Below are 8,058 nucleotides of genomic sequence, written 5' to 3'. Positions count from 1 at the left end.
TGGCAATAATAGCAGACCTGTTTTAGGCTCTGCTTTACATCTTTTCTTTATATCATCATAACTTACGGCTTCCTCTGTTTCTGGGTCAATGTAACACTTGGGATCCTCATCCAGGGCATGGCTTGTGTTTTTATCCAGGATGTTGCGTTTAATAGCTGTCTCCTTGGGGAGGAACACACTCAGATTTGGATCTAAAATTCCTCCAACAGACTCTTGTGCTTGTAGCAGACGAAGTCCAGTCTCAGGGTCAACAAGACGCTTCTTCGTGGCCTCATGAACAGACAGAGGTTTGGCTGAATATGGATCTTTGTAGCCCACAACAGCTTTCTCTGCTGCCAATAATCTCTCTTTATCACCGATATCGACCACTCTATTGGTACATGCTTCATTTACAGTGAGTTTCTTGTTGTTTTTAGGGTCAATGATATGGCCAGTTGCTGCCTGGGCTTCAAGAAGCAAATCTGCACACTCTGGTGTCAAATACTTTTCCTTTTTTGCCTCTGTTAAGGACTTCTTTTCATTCTTCTCAGTTATAATTCCAGCAAGTGGCTCTGTACCCTTAAGATTAACCTTTTTGTCTTCAGATACCTCGGGAACAGACTTTTTCCCAGTCTGCAGATCTTTAAGTGTGGGCTTGTCAATGACTTCACAGTCACTTAATTGTTGTGCTGTCACAGGCTTGCGGACGCCATCAAAAATGAGTTGAGAGCTATCCACTTTCTTGGTCACTGGTAGTAATAGCAGACCTGTTTTAGGCTCTGCTTTACATCTTTTCTTTATATCATCATAACTTACGGCTTCCTCTGTTTCCGGGTCAATGTAACACTTGGGATCCTCATCCAGGGCACGGCTTGTGTTTTTATCCAGGATGTCACGTTTAATAGCTGTCTCTTTGGGGAGGAACACACTCAGATTTGGATCTAAAATACCTCCAACAGACTCTTGTGCTTGTAGCAGACGAAGTCCGGTCTCAGGGTCAACAAGCCGCTTCTTCGTGGCCTCATGAACAGACAGAGGTTTGGCTGAATATGGATCTTTGTAGCCCACAGCAGCTTTCTCTGCTGCCAATAATCTCTCTTTATCACCGATGTCGACCACTCTATTGGTACATGCTTCATTTACAGTGAGTTTCTTGTTGTTTTTAGGGTCAATAATATGGCCCGTTGCTGCCTGGGCTTCAAGAAGCAAATCTGCACACTCTGGTGTCAAATACTTTTCCTTTTTTGCCTCTGTTAAGGACTTCTTTTCATTCTTCTCAGTTATAATTCCAGCAAGTGGCTCAGTACCCTTGAGATTAACCTTTTTGTCTTCAGATACCTCGGGAACAGACTTTTTCCCAGTCTGCAGATCCTTAAGTGTGGGCTTGTCAATGACTTCACAGTCACTTAATTGTTTTGCTGTCACAGGCTTACGAACGCCATCAAAAATGAGTTGAGAACTATCCACTTTCTTGGTCACTGGTAGTAATAGCAGACCTGTTTTAGGCTCTGCTTTACATCTTTTCTTTATATCATCATAACTTACGGCTTCCTCTGTTTCCGGGTCAATGTAACACTTGGGATCCTCATCCAGGGCACGGCTTGTGTTTTTATCCAGGATGTCACGTTTAATAGCTGTCTCTTTGGGGAGGAACACACTCAGATTTGGATCTAAAATACCTCCAACAGACTCTTGTGCTTGTAGCAGACGAAGTCCGGTCTCAGGGTCAACAAGCCGCTTCTTCGTGGCCTCATGAACAGACAGAGGTTTGGCTGAATATGGATCTTTGTAGCCCACAGCAGCTTTCTCTGCTGCCAATAATCTCTCTTTATCACCAATGTCGACCACTCTATTGGTACATGCTTCATTTACAGTGAGTTTCTTGTTGTTTTTAGGGTCAATGATGTGGCCAGTTGCTGCCTGGGCTTCGAGAAGCAAATCTGCACACTCTGGTGTCAAATACTTTTCCTTTTTGGCCTCTGTTAAGGACTTTTTTTCATTCTTCTCAGTTATAATTCCAGCAAGAGGCCCAGTTCCCTTCAGATTAACTTTTTTGTCTGCTGATACCTCTGGAACAGACTTTTTCCCAGTCTGCAAATCTTTAAGTGTTGGCTTGTCTAGGACTTCACATTCATGTAATTCTTTTGCTGTCACAGGCTTACGGACACCATCAAATATTGCCGGTTTGTTTGACACTGGCAAAAGAAGGAGACCTGTTTGAGGATCTGCTTTACATCTTTTCTTTAATTCATCATAATTTACAGAGTCTTCTGTTTCAGGATCAATGTAACACTTTGGGCTCTGGCCCAAGGACCGTTTAGTGTTTTCATCCAAAATATTATGTTTAATAGCTGTCTCTTTCGGGAGGAACACACTCAGTTTTGGATCTAAAATACCTCCGACAGACTCTTGTGCTTGTAGCAGACGAAGCCCTTCATCTTTGTCAACAAGCCCCTTCTTCATGGCCTCAAATACAGACAGAGGTTGGGCTGAATATGGATCTTTGTAGCCGACAGTTGCTTTCTCTGCCTCCAATAATCTTTCTCGATCATTGGGGTCCACCACTTTTTTAGCACATGCTTCATCTACAGTCAACTTCTTATTGTTTTGAGGGTCAATAATATGTCCCGTTGCAGCCTGGGCTTCCAGTAGCAAATCTGCACACTCTGGTGTCACAAGCATTTCTTTCTTTGCTTCTGATAAGGACATTCTTTTGTTTTGACCGACAACAATTCCAGCAATAGGCCCAGTGCCCTTGAGATTAACCTTTTTGTCTTCAGATACCTCGGGAACAGACTTTTTCCCTGTTTGCAGATCCTTAAGTGTAGGCTTGTCAATGACTTCACAGTCGCTTAATTGTTTTGCTGTCACGGGCTTACGGACACCTTCAAAAATGAGTTGAGAGCTATCCACTTTCTTGGTCACTGGTAATAATAGCAGACCTGTTTTAGGTTCTACTTTACATCTTTTCTTTATATCATCATAACTTACGGCTTCCTCTGTTTCCGGGTCAATGTAACACTTGGGATCCTCATCCAGGGCACGGCTTGTGTTTTTATCCAGGATGTCACGTTTAATAGCTGTCTCTTTGGGGAGGAACACACTCAGATTTGGATCTAAAATACCTCCAACAGACTCTTGTGCTTGTAGCAGACGAAGTCCGGTCTCAGGGTCAACAAGACGCTTCTTCGTGGCCTCATGAACAGACAGAGGTTTGGCTGAATATGGATCTTTGTAGCCCACAGCAGCTTTCTCTGCTGCCAATAATCTCTCTTTATCACCGATGTCGACCACTCTATTGGTGCATGCTTCATTTACAGTGAGTTTCTTGTTGTTTTTAGGGTCAATAATATGGCCAGTTGCTGCCTGGGCTTCAAGAAGCAAATCTGCACACTCTGGTGTCAAATACTTTTCCTTTTTTGCCTCTGTTAAGGACTTCTTTTCATTCTTCTCAGTTATAATTCCAGCAAGTGGCTCAGTACCCTTGAGATTAACCTTTTTGTCTTCAGATATCTCGGGAACAGACTTTTTCCCTGTTTGCAGATCCTTAAGTGTGGGCTTGTCAATGACTTCACAGTCACTTAATTGTTGTGCTGTGACAGGCTTACGAACGCCATCAAAAATGAGTTGAGAACTATCAACTTTCTTGGTCACTGGTAACAATAGCAGACCTGTTTTAGGCTCTGCTTTACATCTTTTCTTTATATCATCATAACTTACGGCTTCTTCTGTTTCTGGGTCAATGTAACACTTGGGATCCTCATCCAGGGCACGGCTTGTGTTTTTATCCAGGATGTTGCGTTTAATAGCTGTCTCCTTGGGGAGGAACACACTCAGATTTGGATCTAAAATACCTCCAACAGACTCTTGTGCTTGTAGCAGACGAAGTCCAGTCTCAGGGTCAACAAGACGCTTCTTCGTGGCCTCATGAACAGACAGAGGTTTGGCTGAATATGGATCTTTGTAGCCCACAGCTGCTTTCTCTGCTGCCAATAATCTCTCTTTATCACCGATGTCGACCACTCTATTGGTACATGCTTCATTTACAGTGAGTTTCTTGTTGTTTTTAGGGTCAATGATATGGCCAGTTGCTGCCTGGGCTTCAAGAAGCAAATCTGCACACTCTGGTGTCAAATACTTTTCCTTTTTTGCATCTGTTAAGGACTTCTTTTCATTCTTCTCAGTTATAATTCCAGCAAGTGGCTCAGTTCCCTTGAGATTAACCTTTTTGTCTTCAGATACCTCGGGAACAGACTTTTTCCCAGTCTGCAGATCCTTAAGTGTGGGCTTGTCAATGACTTCACAGTCACTTAATTGTTGTGCTGTCACAGGCTTACGAACGCCATCAAAAATGAGTTGAGAACTATCCACTTTCTTGGTCACTGGTAACAATAGCAGACCTGTTTTAGGCTCTACTTTACATCTTTTCTTTATATCATCATAACTTACGGCTTCCTCTGTTTCTGGGTCAATGTAACACTTGGGATCCTCACCCAGGGCACGGCTTGTGTTTTTATCCAGGATGTTGCGTTTAATAGCTGTCTCCTTGGGGAGGAACACACTCAGATTTGGATCTAAAATTCCTCCAACAGATTCTTGTGCTTGTAGCAGACGAAGTCCAGTCTCAGGGTCAACAAGACGCTTCTTCGTGGCCTCATGAACAGACAGAGGTTTGGCTGAATATGGATCTTTGTAGCCGACAGCAGCTTTCTCTGCTGCCAATAATCTCTCTTTATCACTAATGTCGACCACTCTATTTGTACATGCTTCATTTACAGTGAGTTTCTTGTTGTTTTTAGGGTCAATGATGTGGCCAGTTGCTGCCTGGGCTTCGAGAAGCAAATCTGCACACTCTGGTGTCAAATACTTTTCCTTTTTGGCCTCTGTTAAGGACTTTTTTTCATTCTTCTCAGTTATAATTCCAGCAAGAGGCCCAGTACCCTTCAGATTAACCTTTTTGTCTGCTGATACCTCTGGAACAGACTTTTTCCCAGTCTGCAGATCTTTAAGTGTTGGCTTGTCCAGGACTTCACATTCATGTAATTCTTTTGCTGTCACAGGCTTACGGACACCATCAAATACTGCCGGTTTGTCTGACACCGGCAAAAGAAGGAGACCTGTTTGAGGATCTGTTTTACATCTTTTCTTTAAATCATTATAAGTTACAGAGTCTTCTGTTTCAGGATCAATGTAGCACTTAGGACTCTGGTCCAAAGAACGTTTAGTGATTTCATCCAAAATACTACGTTCAATAGCTGTCTCTTTTGGGAGGAACACACTCAGTTTTGGATCTAAAATACCTCCAACAGACTCTTGTGCTTGTAGCAGGCGAAGCCCATCCTCTTTGTAAAGAAGCCCCTTCTTCATGGCCTCAAATACAGACAGAGGTTGGGCTGAATATGGATCTTTGTAGCCGACAGTTGCTTTCTCTGCCTCCAATAATCTTTCTCGATCATCGGGGTCCACCACTTTTTTAGCACATGCTTCATCTACAGTCAACTTCTTATTGTTTTGAGGGTCAATAATATGTCCCGTTGCAGCCTGGGCTTCCAGTAGCAAATCTGCACACTCTGGTGTCACAAGCATTTCTTTCTTTGCTTCTGATAAGGACATTTTTTTGTTTTGACCAACAACAATTCCAGCAATTGGCCTAGTCCCCTTAAGGTTTACAATTTTTTCTGCTGACACCTCTTTGACGGACTTCTTTTCTGTCTGCAGATCCTTAAGTGTGGGCTTGTCAATGACTTCACAGTCACTTAATTGTTTTGCTGTCACGGGCTTACGGACGCCTTCAAAAATGAGTTGAGAACTATCAACTTTCTTGGTCACTGGTAACAATAGCAGACCTGTTTTAGGTTCTACTTTACATCTTTTCTTTATATCATCATAACTTACGGCTTCCTCTGTTTCCGGGTCAATGTAACACTTGGGATCCTCACCCAGGGCACGGCTTGTGTTTTTGTCCAGGATGTTGCGTTTAATAGCTGTCTCCTTGGGGAGGAACACACTCAGATTTGGATCTAAAATACCTCCAACAGACTCTTGTGCTTGTAGCAGACGAAGTCCGGTCTCAGGGTCAACAAGACGCTTCTTCGTGGCCTCATGAACAGACAGAGGTTTGGCTGAATATGGATCTTTGTAGCCAACAGCAGCTTTCTCTGCTGCCAATAATCTCTCTTTATCACCGATGTCGACCACTCTGTTGGTACATGCTTCATTTACAGTGAGTTTCTTGTTGTTTTTAGGGTCAATGATGTGGCCAGTTGCTGCCTGGGCTTCGAGAAGCAAATCTGCACACTCTGGTGTCAAATACTTTTCCTTTTTTGCCTCTGTTAAGGACTTCTTTTCATTCTTCTCAGTTATAATTCCAGCAAGAGGCCCAGTTCCCTTCAGATTAACTTTTTTGTCTGCTGATACCTCTGGAACAGACTTTTTCCCAGTCTTCAGATCTTTAAGTGTTGGCTTGTCTAGGACTTCACATTCATGTAATTCTTTTGCTGTCACAGGCTTACGGACACCATCAAATATTGCCGGTTTGTCTGACACCGGCAAAAGAAGAAGACCTGTTTGAGGATCTGCTTTACATCTTTTCTTTAAATCATTATAAGTTACAGAGTCTTCTGTTTCAGGATCAATGTAGCACTTAGGACTCTGGTCCAAAGAACGTTTAGTGATTTCATCCAGTATATTACGTTTAATAGCTGTCTCTTTAGGGAGGAAAACACTCAGTTTTGGATCTAAAATACCTCCAACAGACTCTTGTGCTTGTAGCAGACGAAGCCCTTCATCTTTGTCAACAAGCCCCTTCTTCATGGCCTCAAATACAGACAGAGGTTTTCCTGAATATGGATCTTTGTAGCCCACAGCTGCTTTCTCTGCCTCCAATAATCTTTCTCGATCATTGATGTCCACCACTTCTTTACTACAGGCTTCATCTACAGTCAACTTCTTGTTGTTTTTAGGGTCAATAATATGGCCCGTTGCAGCCTGGGCGTCCAGTAGCAAATCTGCACACTCTGGTGTCACGAGCATTTCTTTCTTTGCTTCTGATAAAGACATTTTCCTTTTATTTTCCACTATGATTCCAGCAATCGGTCCAGTTCCCTTTAGGTTTACTTTTTTGACATCTGATACCTCGGGGGCAGATTTCTTTTCCGTCTGCAGATCCTTAAGTATTGGCTTGTCTATAACTTCACAATCATGTAACTGCTCTGCTGTTACTGGCTTCCGCACACCATCAAATATCAGTTTGGAAACATCCAATTTCTTATTGACTGGCAACAGTAACAGTCCTGAGTAAGGATCTGTTTTACATCTTTTCTTTAGATCGTCATAACTTACATCTTCCTCAGTTTCAGGATCAATGTAACACTTTGGACTCTTGTTTAGAGATTGATGAGTATTTTCATCAAAAATGCTGCGCTCAATAGCTGTGTCTTTCGGAAGAAAAACACTAAGGTTAGGGTCTAAAATGCCTCCAACACACTTTTGCGCTTGTAGCAGACGAAGTCCGGTCTCATTGTCAACAATCCCCTTCTTCATGGCCTCAAACACAGAGATAGGTTTGGCTGAGTATGGATCTTTGTAGCCCACAGCAGCTGCTTCTGCGGCCAATAACCGGTCTCGATCACTAATGTCCACCACATCTTTGGTACATGCCTCCTCTACAGTGAGTTTCTTATTATGTTTCGGGTCGATTATATGGCCTGTCGCAGCCTGGGCCTCCAGAAGACAGTCTGCACACTCTGGTGACAAAAACCTTTTCTTTTTGCCTTGTGTCAAAGACACTTTTTCTTCATTATCAGTCACTAAACCAGCAATTGGCCCTGTGCCCTTTAGATTTACTTTTCTGTCTTCAGATACATCTGGAACAGACTTTTTCCCAGTTTGTAGATCTTTCAATGTAGGATTGTCTATAACTTTGCAATCACGAAGCTGCTTTGCTGTCACAGGCTTACGGACACCATCAAAAATTAGTTGAGAAGCATCCAGTTTATCGGTTACTGGCAAGAAAAGCAGGCCTGTGTGAGGCTCTATTTTACATCTTTTCTTCAGTTCATTATAACTTTCACTTTCCTC

The sequence above is a fragment of the Gobius niger genome (assembly GCF_951799975.1).
Source record: "Gobius niger genome assembly, chromosome: 17".
In the NCBI taxonomy this organism is placed as follows: domain Eukaryota; kingdom Metazoa; phylum Chordata; class Actinopteri; order Gobiiformes; family Gobiidae; genus Gobius; species Gobius niger.
The sequence above is the reverse complement of the archived record's forward strand: the minus strand, read 5'-3'. Positions refer to the sequence as shown.